Source organism: Perissodus microlepis, chromosome 13 (assembly GCF_051167445.1).
Source record: "Perissodus microlepis isolate ML-2025 ecotype Zambia chromosome 13, ASM5116744v1, whole genome shotgun sequence".
NCBI classification, from domain to species: Eukaryota; Metazoa; Chordata; class Actinopteri; order Cichliformes; family Cichlidae; genus Perissodus; species Perissodus microlepis.
In genome coordinates this window covers 22695223-22715907 of record NC_140473.1, presented here as the reverse complement: position 1 = coordinate 22715907, position 20685 = coordinate 22695223, and the positions used below count along the sequence as shown (strand labels likewise).

Here is a 20685-nt window from a genome sequence, read left to right as displayed (position 1 = left end):
CCATATTAGAAATATTGATGTCTTGCTTACTTGCATTTGATATCATTATGATACCATACACATCATTCTGTTTGTTTTATGTTATAGTTTAAATTATCTAGCAGTACAATGAGCTCGGAGAATTTGAGCTTTACACTAGAGTGTATCTTTTAAGTGTTGTGATTAATGAATATTAATTATTTCACTACTCGATCTTATTTAGGAATTATTATTTTTTGCTAAATACAAAATGGCAGAACTATGAGTGTTTGTATCACCACCAAACAGTAAAAACGATCTCCTTTGTTAAGCACATCTGAAATGTAATTTCACTTTTATAGCTTAGTTCATTCTTTAAAAAATAGCTTCTAAATTTTTTTATATTGTACAATATGAGAGTAATGACTGTCATATGTCATAATTTTTTAAAGGGTTAGCAATTACTAAGCAAAAATCAACTGGAAATTTTAAATTCGATTAATTTCAATATCTAGAATACAATAACTGAAGAATTTTCATGAATTTTTATAACTAGGCAGGTTTACTGATTCTGAACAGGGAATAATCTTACTACATTTGACAATTTGTGATTTATGTCATACTGAAAGCACTAAAACCTCTAGAATTAAAAAATGTTTCCATTTGATTTATAGAAATTGATGTCAAAAAGAAATTTCAGTGTCATATATACTAAAATATGTGAAACAATAAAAAAATGCACCTAAAAACCTTATTTAAAATAACAAAATGCATAAAAATTTACATAATAAACAGTTTTAAAGGACAGATTAATGTAATGTAAATACTGTAAGAAAATAGATAATTCATGAGACTTGACCTAAAAATAAATTATCTAAAATTTGGTAAATTTACATTTAGATTAATCAGAATCAGAATCAGAATACTTTATTAATCCCGAAGGAAATTAGGGAAATTAAAATCATATTACACACAGTAGTCCCAAAAATAAACAATTATTTTGGAATTAAACAACAACAAACCAAACTTTCTGACCTCCATACTATTGCAGCTCTAAGCCTGCTGGTTCTTCCTGAAGACATACTTGGTATATCTTTATAACAAATTGCTGTTTACGCCCTATCTAGCATGTAGCCGAAGCCCCGATCAGGAATGCGGCAGATAGAATTCTTCCAAGGTTCACCAATCTTCAGAGAGCGAAGGATCAAATCTTAGACTCTCAGATGTACATGTCAGGAACTGTCATCCGTGGGGTAGACATGTGGCAGCACAGCGTGAAAGCCTTGAGTCATCTGCAGCCTTCTATCTTCAGAAATGAGAACAAATGGATAAATGTGTATAATAAGTTGCAGAAAAATGAGATGAAATCAGCATCGGCTTAAGAATGCTTAACTGGCTGGAGGAATTAATCCATTACCACTTCACGAAAAAAGATTGCCAAAATTTACAGCCGAGAGCAGTTGAGTCACCCGAGTAAGATTATTATCATGAAATCAGTCTTTATTTTATTTCTTCTTTTGTTTCTGTTCTTTTTTTGTGCTGTTTTAACATGATAATGTTTTACTCTGTTCTCTTCTTTACAACTTTTGCTTTTTTCATGCAGTGACTTGAGCTGAAACTGCAGATATGGCTCACTCCTGACAAACACAGAGAGAGCATTAAAACATGCTTGGATTCCCTTCAGGAGGGTTATAACTAAGTGTTCAAACTAATGAAAAAAAGTTTTCTAGAGACAGTCATTATTACCAGAAGATAAACTGCAGTACTTTTAGCAGTACCCTCAGGTCAACATTTGAGTTATGACTAAACACCTGCAAAACTAATGACTCTTCAACCTCAGCTGTGGGGCTATGGTGTTTAGTAGTTGATTCAAAAATATTGAATCGACTATCAAATAAGCTAACACACTGAACTAAGAGTGTACGAGTTCATCTTCAACATGGGTGCTAAAATGTTTGCTTTTACCTCCAAAATAGTGTCTAAAAAATTGTAATTTAATTATAAAGGGAAGTTTTAAACCTTCAGCCAACAACAGCAGGCTCATGTTTAATGAAATAAATATTTATTTTTCTAATAAATGTAAAAAAAATATTGTAAACGGTCATCAAAGGCGTCAAAGTTTAATCTGGTTAAATTTTGTTAAAAAAAAAAAAACTTCTGAAAAAAACAGAGTTTGTGAACAAAAGCACTGAGCTACCTACACATGACATCTACAAGAACTGCTCTACCATGGAAACCCATGTCACGAAGTTCCACACTGTAACATTACATGGTCTGTCACTTTGTGAGTTCCTGTGGTTCCTAAATGCTTCCACTTTCCAATAATACCACTTACAGTTCATCATGAAATATCTAGAAGGGAAAACATTATACAAACTTAGTTGGTGTACCAGTGGTATCCTTTTTGAGTATCATCCATTCTTTTACAAATGTTTGTAAAAGCAGACTGTGTGGCTTTTACTTAAGTACTTTATGCAAATGTGGCAATGGAATTGAACTGAAAACACCTAGATAATTCAAAGGTGTGACCAAGTAATTTTGTCCATATGGTGATTCATATGGTTGCAGCTGTAATTAGACTTAAAAAAAATCGGTCCATTTCCAATACAATTCATTTATTTTGAGCTGAATGTTGGTATAACATATGTACCAATGAACAAAGTTTAAATTAGTAGTATTTACAGTAAAATACTCTATCTACTAACCCCAGCCTATATATGATCTTCAGTGCTAATGCACACATCTTTTCTGAGTCTGGATCATTCAACTCAAAACATTTCCTTTCACCGGTGCCCATATTGCCATTACCATTGTCTCGGTTTGGTCAACATTTTGTTGTTTAAAGTATTACATGACCAGGCTTGTATTCAGGAAGCAGACAAAATGTATAAAATATTGAGACATTTATTATGACACGTCAGCTTGATATCAAGGACAAGTGGTGAACACTTATTACTGCTGGCAAGGTCATATAATTTTAAAGTTCTAAATTCACACAAAATTAAACAATAACTCTGCAGAAAAGGATATATATTTCTGCACAGTAATAAGCTAGACTGATCAGAAAACCTCACTCAACAGAATCAGAAAAAAGACAACCACTGCAATATTTCACCTTAGTTGATGTCAAATCAGTGCTAAATTATGATATTTCACAATTAATTAATCAATAACAATAATATAAAAGCAGTGTCAGTATTGAGTGCTACTGTAGCCAGCATGGCAGCAGAACATTAGCTCAGGATTAGTGTTCCCTGATTGGTTAGGCTTTGTTCTGTTCAATTGAGTTAACATCCATTCATCCAGTTGATTCCATGAAGATCAAATGTTAACATTTTTCCATCATAATGCATTAACACACACATAAACTGAAGACACGAGTGCATTATCCACCTGTTCCTGTGAACATGCTGTTTAATAGAAGTCTCATGACTGTATTTTAGCTGTTGCTTGAAGAAAAAATGAATTTTTTTCCTATTTGTAAAATATATTTTAAAGAGTCATTGGTTTATGCAAATGTGAATTTTAAGTTAGCTACATCATAAACTAGTGATGAGGCTTTAACATTTTTTAAATGGTGTAACTGATTGAAGAGCAATATTAAGTAGCCTCCATTCAAACAATGTGGATGTGTGAAAACGTGTTTTTGAGTTGGTCATTATTCTCCGTGATCCAACCCATAGAAGCACTGCTGAGTAATATATTCAACGCTCACGTGTGCTGATACTTCTCTTGTAGATTCAAATGAACAAGATTTTTTCAGCACACCATTGTTGGTGAATGTGTACCAACCCCATTGTCCACTGTTGGATAGTAATACAGGTATACACATACGTGCTAGTGATGGTAAATTTGATTCTTTTTACTGAATCGAGTTTTAATGAGTCACTCACCAAAGTGAATCGGGTTTTTGAGTCATTTGATTCACTGAGTCAGTTGACCAGAGAGTGCAAAAAATTTACATTTTCACTCAAACTTAATTTGTTTCTCTTTTCATGTAAATCCCACTGCTAAGATGAATGATTCTAAAAAAAAAAAAAAAAAAACTATTTTATAGAGCAAAAAAGAGCAAAAACATTTCTAAAATTAAGCAATTTCCTATCAAAATTGCTTAATAAACATTTATTTTGTTTATTTTTATTTTATTAGTATTTTCCTTAAATGTGTTAAATATATATTTTCTCATCTAAATGTCCATTGAGCTGTGAGCCAGGGGGCGGTAATGCGCCTTAACATTGGTTGCCAACCAAGAAGAAGAAGAAGCTGTGAGCCAGGAGGGAGGGGGTGAGTGAGTGAGTGAGTGATTCGTTCGTTCGCTCTATGATTCAGCACAGGAGGGAGGGGGTGAGCGAGTGAGTGATTCGTTCGTTCGCTCTATGATTCAGCACAGGAGGGAGGGGGTGAGCGAGTCCTGAGTGATTCGCTTACGCTTACGATTCAGCACAGGAGGGAGGGGGTTAGTGAGTGAGTGAGTGATTCGTTCGCTCTATGATTCAGCACAGGAGGGAGGGGGTGAGCGAGTCCTGAGTGATTTGCTTACGCTTACGATTCAACACAGGAAGGGAGGGGGTGAGTAGCTCAAATGTGCTGTTAGCATGTTAGCAGAGCGATGCTACTGTGAACCGAGGAGCTATTTTCTTGATGTGAGCTTCTACTCAGGGTTTTTTTCTTCCAGTTCAGAGCAGAAATGCTTTTGTTAAGAAACTGGCTGTTGTCCCCCCCCCCCCCCCCACAATTTTAATTATAAGCTAGATATATTTCTACTAAGCGAATTAGTTTGCTAACAGAAACAGGGATGAGTCAGTGAGTCAGTTGGGCTTGTGAATCATGATTCACGAGTCAGTAAAGTGATTCTCGAGTATTGAACGATTCGTTCACGAATCGAACATCACTAATACGTGCACATATGCTGGTGTGAGTCATCATCACCTTGATAATAGGAAGAAAGAAAAAAAGATCAAAATGTCCTTCAAACAAATATATAATGTGAAACTCAATTTTTAATTTGTTAAATTAGAAACACTGTAACTCTTATTGTCAATATTTAATAATTTGTGTTCAGCTTTTTTACCCATTTTCTGGCTTTTTGCTGTCACAACATGAAAAACCGAAGCTGTTTGTTTGAATTAAAAAATAAATAATCATTTATTGCTTTGATTCATAATTGTTTTAGTTTTTCTTTACACCAAAATGCCACACAGAGGTGTATATAAAAAAAAGTGTTAACTAGAGTTAATGTACATTCCAAGTTGCAATTTTTACTCAAACCGACATGCACATCATTTTTTTTAAATCCCTTCAGATATCATCGGTATAACTGTTGGCAGCAAAGTTGAGCTGCATTGCCCTAAAATGTTGCGCATGTATCATCACCTCCAGTGCGACAAGAAACAGCAGCTGGAGGTTGGAATGAAGGAGCTGACTGACTGATTGATAAGCAGACTGCATGCTGATGTGTTAGGCAAGAATGGCAGGGAATGTGTGTCACGCAAGCCGAAGGCCAAAAGGCAGACGCTGTGCTTCACCGCGCTGTCCTGCCCACGGCCTTGACAACTGATCTATCTGCAAAGAGAGAGAGAGAGGCTGATTAGCTTAAGAGGGCCTGAGGGTTTCATTACAATATCACAACAAACAATTATCATGTCTCTAAAGGGATAGAAACACATGTGCATACACACTAGTGGCCGCGCACAACAATGTTTTATGGCGAATATTGTAACTCAAACCTGACTACGGTGTGGGAAAATTAAAAGGCATACTATCAGTATTTCAATTCTTTCAGTGTCAGTGCGTCACCCCATTTATATTTATTGATTTCATAACTTTGTTATTGTTTTGCTCTCAAGCAACAGGTGGTTTAAAAATCGTTGTAAATGTCAGAGCAGAAACCAAAACAGGTGAGAGGTTTCCTGGTCTTAACCTTTATATCCTGTTATTTTCACGGACTGTGTATAGCTCATTAAACCTGTGAATTTTATTGTTAGTGATAAAATATATTTAGCACCTTAAGCTCTGCTTTGCATTAACATTGAATTGACTTTGAGCAAGATATATTGTAATTGAATCGGAAAAGAATTATTATTATCTCATCGGATAAATAAATATATAAACATTTAAATTAAATGATAGGAATAAAAATCAAATTAGATTTTATTTAATTATCCACCATAAAGAAGCAAATGAAGCTCATGTAATTTTACCAGGCTATGGCCATTTAAAACTTACATTGTATACACTATTAAAGAGCTGAATGTGGAAAAAAGTGAGGCACTCTGGTTAGCAGCCTGTGGGGCTCAGACAAAGAGATGGTGTTAGGTTGCATTGCAGTGGCCTTTGCTCAATACTCACTGTGCACATAAATACACACACACGCACTGCAGTAACCTTCTGCACGGTCCCCAAGCAAAGGTTATGTCCCACACGCCACTTAAGTCTCATTTGTGGGAGCCAGACCAGAACAGCTCATTCATAAATTTATATAGCTGATACAAACCTTCATAAATAACGTACTGAGTAATAAAACAATGTTGAGTGAGAATGTATTCTCACGTTACTATTTTTTCCCAAAGTATTTTAAAAGTAAAATGTTGCAGTGAGTGTTTTCTTTAAACAAGCAATGTTTAAATTTAACAGGAAATTAATGGGGGGGAACGTAGCTGCTGGTACAAAATCTGCTCAGAAGACGTGGAAGCCAACAAATGTCTACACTGTAAAACTGAAACAAAACTCCTGCCTTTTATTCCACCCCTCAATTCAGTAATGACACATAATCACCAGAATTCATGGCACACAGAATACATTTGTACCATCGTCAGTGTGTACTAATTATCCAGCTGACTAACAGCAGCCCAAATGTATTAAAGGTTAGTAACACACTCATTACTCGTCAACAATGTCCAGAGCTCTTGTCAGCCTGATGATTAATGACCATCTCACTTAGACAATATTGCTTTAGCATGATTTCTAATAGAGCAACTTGAACTGCCACCAACACACAGAACAAATTGGAGCATAATCTTTGGATAAAACACAGAGCATCGGCACTTTTGTTACATAAACTAAACTGCAGTGGACAAAACACAGACGCAGACAGACAAACTTTGAGTGGGGGTGGTGGTGAATTATTGCCTGATATGTATGCCGTTTCATTTTTGGGGTATTCTTTTACTTATTGCATATTAGGAATTGGTTTTAGTTTCCTGTGAGATGATTTAAACTGTAATTAAAACAAAATGCACCCCGACTTTGATTTGACACTAATACTTTGATTTTCTCCTAAATACATATATAAAATCATTGGAATATTATTGATGATAATATGGCAGTAAAATTTGTATTTTAGATATATGGTAAGGTTTCATACCAAAATATGTCAATTGAAAAAAAAATAAGATCAAGACTATTCAATACTTTTATTTTATTTCTATATTTTGGGAGGGGGGAGAGTCCCGTCAATTTAACTAACCACTTAAAAAGGGCACTGAAAATCCTGAGACTGTAGCTGACAAGAACCATCGGCATGATTATGAACACTGAAATAAAGTCTTTACAGTCACAGAGTTTCGAGGCTTATCTGGCCTCAACATGTAGCACTCAAAAATCATTCGTTATTACGGATTCAAATATTAAATATATGTATACCTTTAATATTGGTGTTAGTGTCAATGTATACATTCATGTAAAAGGTCTGAATCAATATGTGTGTGTGTGTTCTGCAGAAGTGTATGGTGTTAAAAGCGCCGGTTGGGGGGATCATAGCAGGGACTGCAGCATGCGGTCTTAATTCAATTTAAAGCTCTGTGTTTTGACAGGAGTTAAGAGTTAGATGTAGTGGCAAGAAAGCTCAGCAGTCTGCACTAAAAAGATCAAAAACACATTCATTTACTCACATATACATACAGGAATTCACTCAATGCATCACAGTTGAACTTGTATCTCACATTAAATCTGTTAAAATGTAATTTCATTAAATCCTTGCCATAAGAAGCCGTGAGATGTGTAGCGCAGTGTTGCAATATAGGTACATAATAAAAGTCTCCATTATTCTCATTGTATTATCAGTGTTGGTTTCATAACTCTGTAAGGATCTAATGCTGCATAATTAAATAACTGTCAAATACTTATTCAGCTAATGAGCGCCTCGAGGAGTGAGCAGCGGTGTTGTCCACCATAAAAATGGTGGCAATAAACGGTAATAAAAATACCACAAATTAATAAAGTCGAACCAGACAGCCACTCCGTCTCTCTGTCCTGATTACACATATCTTCACTGAGGTTTGTGTGTGTGTTTGTGTGCCTCTCACATGCCCGTGTGTGGGAATTTATGGGCCCCTGGAGAAAGTAAGCAATATGTTTGAGATTTGCATACGGCTGGAAGTAAAATATATTCAAATTGTGTATATTATTAGTAATGTTCCCATAAGGCACAGGTAAATATAAGCCGTTCACCCTGTTGTGTGTGTGTGTGTATGTATGTTGGCATATCAGTCTAAAGCTACGTGCTGCTGTGTGTTTCTTTTTTTTTGCAGCATGTTTGTGGTCAGATGCATGTTTGTATGTGTAGTGTCTTGACTGTTTTTCCACAGGGCTACGTGGGTGTGCGTTTTTGTGTATTACAGATAGGAACACAGAAGGGAGCGAGAAAAAGATGGAGAGAGAGATGTGATTGCGGTATTCTGGTAGGTAGGTAGGTTATGGGGCCTATCTGTTTCACGTCTTCCCTTCCCATCGTCTGGTTTCCTGCCATTGATCAGAACAGCCCACCTCCTCCCCTTTTTTCTCCTCTCCCTCTGCACTGATGGACGGAGAGAAACCTGATCGCCAAGCAAGGAACTGGAGGGGGGGGGACAACAGCGAGGGAGCAAGGAGAAGAAAAGGGTGAAGGCATCAGTGCCGTCTGCTACCTCCTCTGTCAACCATGCAGAGAACCCTGCAAAGAGCCACATCATAAATGGAGTATCTTATTCTGCCCTAATCTAATTTCTCCATTCCTCTCGGCTTTACTGTAAAATGAAAAGATCATCTAACTCTGTGTGTGTGTGTGTCTGTGTGTGTGTGTAGACGAGACACAGTGAAACAACAGAGACCGAGCCAAGGAGATCGTTAGCGGAGAACTGAGAGTGAGGAAGAGAGCGTGTGTTTTCCATGGAACAGATGTTAGAGGAGTGTCACTCACTCGTATGGGGACCCCTCTTGCTGTAGCACCCTCAGAGCCATAACACAACCTCCCATCGTCCTCTGACACACAAATCTCCACTCACACATGTCCACATGCTGGGATTTTGAGTGGCAGTTTCGCTGTTGCTCTCGCATGCCGGGGGGGGTCATCACCTTTTCCATCTGTTCCTGATTGGCCCCCCGATGTGGAAAGTAGTCGCCTTACAAAGTCCTGTCCCCTGAACACAAAAAAGGAAGAAAAAAAAAAATGTGAGGTAGAAATCAGTGTTTGAATTTTTTTAACCTTTTGAGGCAATTTAAAGTCTCCGAACGAAAATGTAAAACATTATAATGCAGAAACTCCACTCTGACATGAGCCAGAAGAGCTTACCCAGTGCAGGGAGAAAGCCTGCCCGAGTAGACATCAGAAACAGTCTGAATTTGAAGAAATGGAAAGAGCAAGTAGAGATAATCTGTCACCTGTCCCTTGCACGAGTGTAGTTTGAATCTCACAAATGATAGCAAGTGTCTACAGAAAAACAGAGCGAGTCCATCATCACTTTGACGAAACCAGAATTCTGTCATGCTAGATATTTTGCACATAGGTTAGAAGTTATGTGTACGTGTTTCATTGTATGTGATCACCTATTTTGCACCACATTCTTGCAGCAGTTATAAAAAATCTAAAGGACATCAGGCTACAGTGCTATACATCTATCAGACATATACCAACTCTTCTGAAACTAAGTTGTGGAAACAAGTTCTGTTTTCAGCTAAATAATAAAACCTATTTGATGTCATTACACTAAGAATATATATCACCCTAAAAATATCAAAAGGAATTTATTGCAATTGGAATATCAGTTGGATATGGAGGATGTCTACATTTTGTATTTACTTCCGAAGAAGTATCCCTTCAGGACAATGATGAACTTTTAATCTGATTCAGTGGCTTTTCATTTGGCTGATGAATATTAATGCCCAACTGTCTTGTTTATTGCCAGCTTCCCTTTGTAAGAAGAGCATTTAAAACTGTTAGAAGTGGTCTCGATTTCATATAATGCAGAAGTATTTATGATAGAATAATTGCTAGTACCAAAAAACTGTAATCTGAGAATTGTTAGGTGTTTGTTTTTAAAGCACTTTTGAATCACCTTGTTGTTGAATTGTGCTATACAAATAAACTTGCCTTGCCTTGCCTTGCCTTCAACAGACTCATGTTGCACACAGATTTAGAAATAACACATTATTGCTTCTTATTAACTGATTAGGTAACATGTTGTTGTTTTGTATTCACTCAAATATAGCTGATGATTTTTATATATTGATTCATGTTTTTTAGATTTCTGCCCTCACACGGAGACTGCTTTTCCTTCATTTTATGGATTTCTTTCTCGTTCTGATCTCACAAGTCAGACTTCGGGTCAATACTGCAACCCGATAGGACCACACAGTCTGGTCCCTAAACCCCAGTAGGCTCCTACCTCCACTGTCACAGCATTACTGACAAATTATTCACCTTTGCAGTACAGTCACAGGGAATGATGGGGGGGAAGAAAAAAAAAGAGCAGACACATTGATGAGGTTAAATTAAGCATGGTAATGCCTCTTTCCCATATCAGATTTGCAGCTGGCGTATGTTTTAGAGATAAGAATCGTAAACTGCTGTCTGTGTTAAATGGCTGGGTAACCTTTAGTAGTTCCAAGAGCCATAACAAAACAATCTCAATGCAACAAGTGTTTTGTTAAAGGTCTAGCTTTTAGTTTGTTGGCATCTACCTGGAACTGTTGTTGAAGTGCAGTGTGCTCTAAGTTTCAGTTCCTAGATCCGTGTTATTAGAAGCCACTGATTCTGGTCACTGTTAGTGCCTTTAACACAGTTTCCTGGAAGACTGAAACAAGACTGTGGCCTGTCTATGTGTTTCTCTCTTAATATTTTGGAGGTTTAGTATTTCTCAAACAACCCCGATTCCCAACACCATCAAAAAAATGACTCGGTTCAGATACATATTTAACACACAGCGGCAGGAAATGTGGAAGAAAAGAAAAAACAGCTTAAAACAGTAAGAGTTCATTTTATCTACAGTGAAAATCTCCCGCAGATGTGTCCGCATTTATCAAACTGACTGATCTCCTCTGCTCGCCTGTACATCCTGCTGCGCTGCCATTGTGTTTCTACTCTAAGACTTGGGAAACAGACACAGAGAGGCTTTTGGGAGGATTATTATGGGTTGAAGGAAAAACAGGCTGGTGGATGGAGAGAACTCACTAAAGTGGTGGGAGGTGAGTGGTTGGACAGAAGCTGAAATGGGCTTTGTGTTAATCCAAGCAGGATGGGAGGATGGAGAAGATGAGCCGAGGTCTGTCTGCTTCCCTCAATTTAAATGACTGTATATGTATGTGTGTATAATAAAGGATCATCGAAGGTCGCGCTGTTATAACAGTGTTAAGATTCACACATATACAGAAATTTGGTTACGCCTTCCTTTTACTAAGCTTTCATTTAAAACCTCCCGTATTAGGATTAGAATTTGGTTTAAATAAATAAAAATGAAAAAGAAAATATTGCAGTCATCATCTCAGCTTTAAAAAACACAAAACAAAAGCTATCTGGTTTCACATTGCAGTGAAAGGAAAGCCACTGCTGAGGAAAATGACACCAGTCAATCTGAGAAGACTTATTTGTGAGCTATGATAAAAAGCAAGACTCGCATGCACAAATACATTTTCCTGAGGCATTTTGTGGCTCCTCCTTAGTAGTTTATTCCCAATCTGCTGTGCTAATAGAGTCAGAAAATGAATTTACTCCCAGTCACCAAAGCAGTTTTTAATAAAAGGCAAATTCCCTCTCTGCGAGAGTTATTGCCAGCAGTGTCCTTACCACCTCAGAGACCAGCAATTATACCCTAATGGCATTACGCTGTCTCGCTAACAGTTATTAGCATTAAAACTTCTCATACAATATATGCAAAGTTATTATTTGCAATTCTTGAAATAAACAAATACATTGATGTAATTTATGTATGTGTTATAGAGAAAATTCATATTATGCAGAAGTTCTCCAAAGAAATAAAAGTTAAATATGAGGAAAGTGAGAACTCTACATGGTCAGAAACATGAAGCTGATTTATTTTAATCAATCTAATTTGCTTTAAATTAAACCCTTAACCCCTTGCCCATGTATTAACTGACTGTATAAATGGATTACAGTGTGTTAAAGCACCTACGCTGTGTTGGTCACTGCTGGAAACGGGCATTTTACTGTGTAAATAAATGATTTAATGCATTGAAACTTTTCCCTTAATTCACCCTGAGAAACTTCACAAAAAACTAAGGTTATGCAAAGGAAATTAGATGATTTCATTTTCCGTGCCTTGAGAGAAAAAAGCACCAGCTGTCGTATTTGTAGGAGTTAATAAATGTCATGGCCAGAGACTGAAGTTTATGCCCATGACCGGTGTACACACCCTGAGTGAAGCTGCTGTACGGCTGCAGAGAATATACTGTGCTTACTGTACTCTCAGGCCTTCCTGATGAACGTTATGCTCACTCTGAAAACTCTGCTGACTACTAAACAAGCTAGTTACACTTTCACCTCTGTATTTTACATAGAAATATTTTGTGACTATTTAAAATACCTCATGCATTTGTATAATATATATTTACTACACCTCTTATTACATGATGATCTAAAGCACCTCGATCCTAATGGTTTCATGTCTGAAAAAAATATTTTTCAAGCTTCTGTAACCATGTTGTGGGATATAAATGACATTTTTTAAAAGTGGTAAATATTTAATTTGGCAAGTTCTTTGTTGTACTAGATACACATTACACTTTTCTAACTATTAATGAGCCATTTTAGAATTGCTTAAATAAATAAATTAATCTTGCGTGTATTAAATTCACCTACAGTGCATGATGTCATCCTTCCAATATTTAAATACAAAGTAAAAATGTATATGTCAGAACTACACACGCCTCACATATTTCAAACAAGGAAACACTCCAATCACTAATCTAATAAATACAACCTGCAATAAATCACTAATTATTTACAGAAGAGCCCTTTAACAGCTTTGGACTGTGCATCTCTCAGACCCACAGGTCCCCATTCTCCATACCCTCTGCGCTAATGCAGCACTAATGCAGTGAATGGGGGGCTTGTTTTTATTAGCCAGTGTCCCACTGTTTGGATAATCTCTCGATTTACCAAAGCCCCTCGTTGACAGCCCTCCTCGTTGAGTCCCGAGCCCCTGCAGGTGTCCAAACACCAGCTAATGGAGCCAGCACGCTCTTTAGGCAGAGAGATATATGGACTCCATTTTGTCAATGTAAGATTTTTCTCTGCTGGGCAGCATATGTGTCAAAGTCCCAGATTTATCATGGAGATAGTTTTGGCAACTCTCGTTCTGGCACAGACTCGGAAAGACACCATGTTAAATAAAATAATGTGCAAAAATAGGACACTCAAATGCTTCCGGCGAGTTCTTCTCCCACACTAGCTGTCCAGCAATCAACACATGTCAAACATAATAGGCATCAGTTGTACTGTGTTTATAAATGCCATGTGACTACATATCTCGGCCAAAGAAGAAAACAAGAGCATCACTGCCACGTTACCTTTGATTCCACAGGAAATACACAACCTAAACCGCTGATGGTATTAAAGTGGGATTTGAACATTTGTTTATGGCGATTTCATCATGTCAGAAAAGCCCAAATAGAAATATTTAGCTGTAAATTTCTTTTCTTTTTGGTACTTTTTCCAATGACAGAGGAGTTGAAGGAGGTTTAAAGTCTTATAAACAGAAGGAAAAATGTTGCTTCAGGGAGTCTAAAAGATATGTAAGAGCTTTGTAGAATAATAACTTTTTTTTTAGTTCATCTTTTTAGGAATGCGCACTAGGCTTCTATAATTTTTTGCCACAGGTTGAACCTCCATCTATTAAATTCCATGAAGGCATTGAAAACTATCATTTTGATCTCGATTAATATTTCCTACTCTCATATTTGCAGAGCAGCAGAAACAGGGAATGCAATAAGAGAGTTGTGTATATGATGGTTTTTCATGTCAACCCATCAGAATGGATGATGACTTCACACCAAGCTGGGTAGGGTGATGACGGGATAGACCCTAATGTAGACAGCCATAAACACAGCAAGCCATCTCTAATCCTGAGAGGCTCCTTTGTGTACCTCACACTGCACAAACTGTTTTGATGAATCTCCCGACCCCTGACCCTCCGATGACGGATGACGCTCTGAGGGGAAATGTAACCAGAAGGCAGCAGATCACCCCGGCCATCCTGTTTGGGAAATGAAATGCACTGTTGCTTCATCATCCAGAGTTTTTACTCTACACGCTGTGGAGAGAGGCATGAATGCAGTATAGATTTAGTTTCGCTTGCATTAACGTGAATTACAATTGTTGTAATTTACAGGATAACCCACTTTTTTCCATTCTGTTTACATTTATATAAACTGTATCTTGAATATTTTACTCAAATTATTTACTTGACATAACCGAACGGGCTGAAAAATGCACTTCAGAATAAAAACTGATCCAGTTCGGTATTGAAGTGGTTTAACATCTGGGGCCCAGACACAATCACTTGTCATGAAGTCTAAACTACATTTCTACCACATCATACAAAGGCTCCCACAGGATTAAACTGTGCATCAGTCATAGCTTTTTAAACTCAGTATTATCGATGACATGTTGACAATAGCTAATAACAGCTTAATAAATGTCATTACATTGAAAGAGTATATTTTGAAATAGGTAAATTGTGTAATTTGTCCTGTTTGTGATTTGTCTTTCCAAATCAAATTATTATTAGTTTTCAATTACGAAATAATGCTTTGATGATTATTTGCAAGAGTAATATTTACGCGTTTTAGATGCAGTTTAAACAGAATGAACTGTACTGTTTTTGCGGACGTGAAAATCAACACAAGGGCACGCTTAACACACACACAGCGCACAGATCCACAAACACACACACAGGTCATGTCTCCTTGCACAGAGCCTGTTTGTAAGAGAAGCGCATTTGTGAACCTGACAGTGGAAAATCTGAGCTGCTCCTTCAGCCTCCGTTTGGTCTTGGCGTTTTGATTTGTTTGACAGGGAAGAAAATTATAACAGCAGGGGGAAAGAAATATGAAAATATGACTGGTAATACTTTCAAAACACAGATATTTTCCCTGCTGTCTTCACAGAATCCATAGTGGGAGTCTGCATGTGTCTGTGTCCTTGGACCATTTGGGCTTGTACTCTGCTCTTGTGTTTGTATGCTTGTTTACATATACTGTGCATGTGCGCACACATGTGTGCACTTCAGGATGCAACGCTACAACAATGAATCATCTTTACTGATGACATGGTACGCTAATCGTTTGTCTATATATTGCAGGTTTGTTTCCATATCTCAAGGGTTTCTTGCGGTCTCCTCAACATTTCTCTGACTCGATTCCATGATCTTCATTTCATTCATGTATTTATTTATCCAGTTTGCTTTATTGCTTTGATTCTCTGAGCCCGGGGTTATTTTGTTTTAATGAACGCGTTGTACTTCTCCTTTGTTAGACTCAGTAACTGAACTTTTCAGAGTAAACTTTTCTCATTGGAACTGATGGTTCAGTTGAGGAGAGCAAACAGACTGTTCTTTGATTATTCATAAATATGGCATATTCACCAAGAAAATGACCCAGGGAGTAAACTCTGAGAAAATTACACCGCAAAGAGAAAAAAAGTCGACTTTGTCAGCGTAACATCTTTGCATCCTGATTTCAGACCATGTTCCTCCACTGTTTATATTGCTAAACATTATTACTTTTCACTTTGGGAAAACACCTCATGCTGCCAAAACAACACTTTATGCTACTGTTGACCTCTTGACCCTTCAGCCTTATCCTAACCACAGCCACGTCCCCACTCTCTAATAAACTCAGCAGCCACTTAAATACAGCCATGCCTGAAAAACTGCATAATAATATTTTCTATTGATTATTAATGTAACTCTACAATTTAGTGTGCCACAGTTGAAGATGTCGATAAGACAGAAAGCTGAATATTGTTTTAGGGTAAAATGAGAAGAGCTATGGTTTAGCTGTGTTTGTGTTTAAATCCAGACTAATCACTCATCAGCTCCTGTGTATGTGCTACAGCTACTGTGCACATAACAACTCACCTCCCCAGAGAATGCAAGATACCGCCATCATCAAAATCTGTCTAATTGGCTTCCAGCATTAATACAATAGCCACTGTCACCAACCAGTAGCAGACTAAATGTAGTTTTGCTATTTGCTGAGGTAAAACTGCTGCCCTGTTTCAAATTAAGTAAATCTTTTTTTGATACAAAACTGTTCAGTATATATATATTTTTTCAAGTCGACCTGTTGTTTTTGCCCTTACGGTGTATTTCACACACTTACTGAGTGGACCTAATCCTTATTGGATGAGGCATGCAGCATAGCTAATATATCAGACAAGCTTGCGGTGCAGCAAGTCGCACAGATTAAATGACTTCAGTGTTTGGGTTGCGAGGGCTGAGTGTTGGTCATCGGTCCATGCCAGAAATGAACCTAAATCATTCAGAGGCAAAAAACAGACACAGAAAACACTGATGCTATTGTGCGGTGTGTGCAAACCTAGTAAAGCTGTTAGTGAAGTGGAGAAAGGCAGTAAGGAAAGAAGAGGAAGACAGATGAAGCAACTGAAATAGCAGAGACTAAAAAGTGAAGAAAGAAAAAAGCGATAATTAAATGAAAACAAAGGAGGTGTGAACTTAATCCAAGAAAGACAAAGAAGGACATAAATGATAGAAGAAGAACAGGATAAAAAGAAAAACAGGAAGAAAGTGAGGGAGTTTTAGGAGAATCAATGCAGCGTCTCTCCACTGGGACCGAGCTAACAGCACAGCAGACCGTGGATCTCAGGTGTCCAGTCGATGGCTGATGCATTAGGCTGCTGATACCCGCTGCTTTGGGTTCAAACACACATTTTCTTAATACAACATGAGCCCATTTCCCCCCCTCATTAATCATGTAACCTGATTAGGGCTAGAGATCTGGCCCGTACTGAACCCTTCTCCACTCGCTGCCTTTCATTTTGTCAGGCACACACATGTGAGAATATACATGTGTGTTTATGCAGAGATATTAACCCATGGTTTCCCATATGTTTAAAGGAGGACGTGTCAGTGCAATCAAACTAAAGCTTATGCATATGTCTTTATACACTCACACAGTTCTATACATAAGGTTTAGTAAACTGGGACTGTTGCCTTTGGTGCTGTATTTACCGAAATTGTCCTTTCAAATAGACATTTATTTAGCAATGATCCATCTGTATCAAAAATCAGTATTAAAAGTATAATAATTTCTTCTTAAAACAGCTGGAGAATATCATTTTTAGTAAAGTTTTATCAAACTTGGGCAAACTATTGGTTACATCAGTGAGGAGCAATTTTCAGAAAAGTTAATTATACTTTTCTGAATTCTTTTGTACTATTTTATAAACTAGGACAAAGTACCATCACATAGATACACTAAACATTGAACTGGGGTGAGACAGCACTGGGAGGCTATAGGAGAGTGGGGGAAAATGTTCCATACCTTTATAAAAACTTTAAAAAAAAGTAGATCTAAGAGTGTTATGATTATGACTAATTTAAACCACGCATCAGGGTGAAGAGTGTGAAAGATAGGCTGACAGATAGAGTTAAACCTAATACCACTGAACTGAATGCCTCTCTGGTATTCATCAACATATGACCGGTCTAATCATTGATTGGCTCAGGTTCATTGCCATGCAGTAGAAGTGAACTGTGACAGATAACCCAACGCACTTTAAGTCTAGAGAAGGGTCACATAATGGTGTTCTGTCATTTGGCCCGCATAACCTAAAACCAAAGCTAATTTTTCCCCTTTTTTTCATTTTCTTATAAAGATCCGTAAGACATGTATTTAGCGACAGTAAATATTCGCACGATTCTTATTCTTTCGCCTTGCTCACCTAATGTTTGTTGTGTCGTGTTCTTACCAAGTCAGATGCTCGCAAATACAGAGACTGTTTGGGGAAAAGCTACCAGACCTTCATTTTAATTTGATTCAAGTATGCACACAAGCAACAGTCACTGGACTGTTCATGTAGATTCTTTTTTCCCCACCTTGACTATTTCAGATGAAAAGACATGTCAGATGTTCCATAACTGCTTTTGATTGCTGTACAGTTTGTCCACTTAAACTTTCTTTGACTTCAGCTTGTTTATAGACACATCAAATTAACACACACACACACACATATATTTACCACTGTATATCTGGCAGGGCTCAGTGTAGAGTTCATTTTCTTCTGCCTACTTACACTTCTTCTGCCAGAAGCTCCTGTTTGTATAAATTCTGATTAAACTGTGTATTTAAATATTTAAAGACAAAAACATTTTGATTTCATTTTTCTTCATTTATCCCATCTCAAAGTATTATCAAAGTATAGTGTTTTATTATGTGTGTGTACTTTCAAAAGTCCTTCACTCAGTTACCATTAACATTTAAAGATTTGTTTTACAACTCATGATTTTACATTTATTATACATATGATTTGCATATATATCAGAAGCGTCAGAAGCTAAACAGTTTGGATAAGTGGATTAAGATTGCCTGTTCACCGCACCTAAACGGATGGCATTGCAAATCATATGTGCACATGTAGGTCTGTATAACCTCCTAGATTAATGACTTACGTCGCTAAGTTTAAGGTAAATAGACCGTTACTTATCTAATTCCTTTCAGCATTACTTGAGGGCTCAAAGCACTTTCTTATTATAATCCTCATTCACCTATTCACACACACATTCATTTTTTTCTGCGTCTAAGCACTTTTAACTTGCTTGTGAGCCACAGCCACATTATGGAGGCACTGAATGTATTAGCTGTCTCCAACACTGTTACTGTGTTTTTGGACTGTGTAAAGTTAATGTATTAACATCCACTCAGTTTCTAGACAAAAAAGACTTTATCTGTGAAACCTAAAATAGTTTATTGAATTGGCTAATATTTCATGTTCAAAAATACATTTTACAGCTGGAATATGAAAACCTGAGAATTATGATTTTTTTTTTAAAGGTATAAATAATTTAAGACTAGAAAGAAGGTATAACTGTAATATAATTATTGCAAATATGTTTACCAACAAATAAGTACAATTACATTTATTCTAACACTCTCAAAAATCAAACAAGTATATCTTTTAGCATTTAATAATAAACATCACTTTTATGTAAGTACATGTGACTAAATTAACTTTTACGACAGTTGTTTTTGGATTTCTGGCTGTCACCAGATTCTCTATTGAAGGTACAAATTTTGTGTTTGATGGTACTGTGATTAGTTTCTCACTTTAGATATATATATATATACATATATATATATATATATATATATATATATATATATATATATATATATATATATATATATATATATATATATACATATATATATATATATATATATATATATATATATATATATATATATATATATATATATATATATATATATACATATATACATATATACATATATATATATACATATATATATATACATATATATATATACATATATATATATACATATATATATATATATATATCTTAATAATAATAACAATAATCAGAAGGTGGGATTTAAATTGCAACTTCTCTTTAGTGTCTGATTCCATTCAGAAAAACACTTTCAGAAAAGGGCTGTTTGAGTCCTGGAAGGACTTTCTTAAGTTTGAGTTTCTTAAGGAAAGTAAGGATAACATCAAGTTTGTTCTAAGAGAGGAAACACCATAGACTCATTTGATGTTTTTACTTTGCTACCAGGGTGACATAGTTGCATCGATGACTACAGGAGTATCCATCTAACTAAAACACTCCAAATCAGAGATCACAAGATCTAGATCATAAGGTATTGTAATCTACCCACAAGTACTCAAAATTTGTCTAATCGGACCAATGAGATTGTGCAGTAAGCAAATATTTTTAGTTTTAATACAAGAAAATGCTAACAATTTTTAGTAACCCTTACAATCCACTGTACACTTAAAGACTGTGAATTAATTATACTTCTAGAGCTAAATGTCTGTTTTTCTATTCCTGCATTCTTGCTTGAAAATGCCAATAAAATATAAATCTTTCTGATAATACTTCTGATAATAATACATAAAACCCTGATAAACGATCAGTGTCCGCTGCTTTTTTATCTTAATTATAATCACACCAACATCATCTTGGTGAAGTAGCAGCGATCTACCAGTCTTAGTGTGAGTGCACAGGAAGCTTCATCAGTAACAGAAAAATAAAAGCATAACATGCTTTTATTTTCATGCTTTTTAACATGTCTCTGTGCAGGTGTATGTTTGTGTGCTGACAGAGCTGGGGGGTAATAGAAGACCAGGTCAGTCTGGGTTTACATCCCTGACACACTGCCTCAGATACCCCCACTGCGTCTGTCGCTCAGCTTATGCACACATAAACCTAGACAGTAACATACAAACACACATGTGTACATGAAAAC

At 36.5% G+C, this 20685-nt stretch overlaps 1 long non-coding RNA gene across 1 annotated transcript in view; it reads right to left on the bottom strand.

The window, feature by feature from the left end:
• Positions 1–4694: 4694 nt before the first annotated feature.
• The window catches only part of LOC146375157 (uncharacterized), a 31302-nt gene continuing 15311 nt past the window's right edge, over positions 4695–20685 (bottom strand). Inside the window, exons 2-3 of the long non-coding RNA XR_014802037.1 lie at positions 9289–9353; positions 4695–5520 (exon numbers count right to left, since the gene is read on the bottom strand). This is a non-coding gene — a long non-coding RNA (uncharacterized LOC146375157). The remainder of the gene's footprint in view (positions 5521–9288; positions 9354–20685) is intronic.